This window comes from Penaeus monodon, chromosome 31, assembly GCF_015228065.2.
Source record: "Penaeus monodon isolate SGIC_2016 chromosome 31, NSTDA_Pmon_1, whole genome shotgun sequence".
NCBI lineage: Eukaryota > Metazoa > Arthropoda > Malacostraca > Decapoda > Penaeidae > Penaeus > Penaeus monodon.
The window spans coordinates 7,697,177-7,698,450 of record NC_051416.1 but is presented as its reverse complement, the minus strand read 5'-3'; the positions used below and the strand labels follow the sequence as shown (position 1 = coordinate 7,698,450).

The 1,274-nt window shown below is 42.5% G+C and overlaps 1 protein-coding gene across 2 annotated transcripts in view; it reads right to left on the bottom strand.

Annotated features, from left to right (window-relative positions):
* The window catches only part of LOC119593025 (cadherin-99C-like), a 76,147-nt gene that overhangs the window by 74,158 nt on the left and 715 nt on the right, over nucleotides 1-1,274 (bottom strand). The window lies entirely within an intron of this gene.

Sequence of the window (1,274 nt, the reverse complement as noted above, 5' to 3'; positions counted from 1 at the left end):
CCCACTGAGCAATCAGTCCTCGAGTACATAATCCCAGCAGACGACCATCACTGAGGCAACATCCAGTCTTACTCACGTCCCTCCTTTCAAGCGATTTTGATTTTTCTTCCGGTTCAATCCAAATAGTTCTATGGGTATTAAATGTTGGGCTATTTATGTTTTCTCCTGCTGTGCAAAGTACCGTTATTTATAGACAGACATAACAAAGTATATTGGCCTTCAGCAGATATCTATAATTTAGCTCACAGCATCCTAATTTTATATTCTTTCCTAGCTTCCTCTTTTTCCAAGAACAAGTAAAAAATCTACTGGCATTAATGTCAAATCTTAGCATTGTGACTGAGTCTTAGCGATCATACTACAGAGAACACATAGTAAAGAACTGATATTTACTCGTTAAAAATATTTTTAACTTGATACAACTTCGTTCCTTGAAAGTATTGATAAAAATATCTCTTGAAATTACTGACTGCTACACATACTCGCATAGAAAAAAATCAGGGTACCTCTAAAATGTTAGTCACACAGTTTGAACGTGATTATCATATCACACAGGTTTGCAGTTCGATTTTTACCACTAAATTAAACTTGCGGTAGTTTCCTTCAGGTGAAAGAAAACTACCTGAATTCCAATCCCAAGTGAAGCACGCAAACAGCATGTTAATAATTCGCCAGTAACTAAGGTCCTCTTCAGACAAAATTCGACAGGGAAAAGGGTCTGGCCGAAGAGATAAAAAGCAGCGAGCGCTGGCAGGCGGCGGGCCAGGTGGCGAGGCCAAGCCAGTCTTACCGCTTTCACGACCAGGTTCGGGCTATATTAGACAGTCTCAGAGAGTCACCATCAAAATTAGTTCTGGGGATTATGAGGATGTGGTCTCTCTGGTATTGCACTGCGATATCCTAAACAGGAAACAGCGTACGAGTATTAATAACTTGGCAGTTGGGCGGTGCTGGTGTAAGAAGCCGGGTCGTTGCGGTTCCCTTCTCGGACTTCCCTTTTTGTACTCTCGTTGTGGTTAATTGGTTCATTTGAAGGGACATCGCCTTCATATCTATCTGTTTATGCCCGGCCTGACAATACTTTGGTGAGCGAAGATTAGAGTATAAATCCTGGTATAATGCCTCGGGCCACTGGTTATACGGCCAAATATAGGCCTCGGGCACTGCCCAAATTATGGACTTTGCTTCCTTCCGAATGACGACCAGCTCACCACTGCCTTTGATGCCGGGCGGAGCACAATGCACATCATTCGTATATACCCGCATCTTGTCAA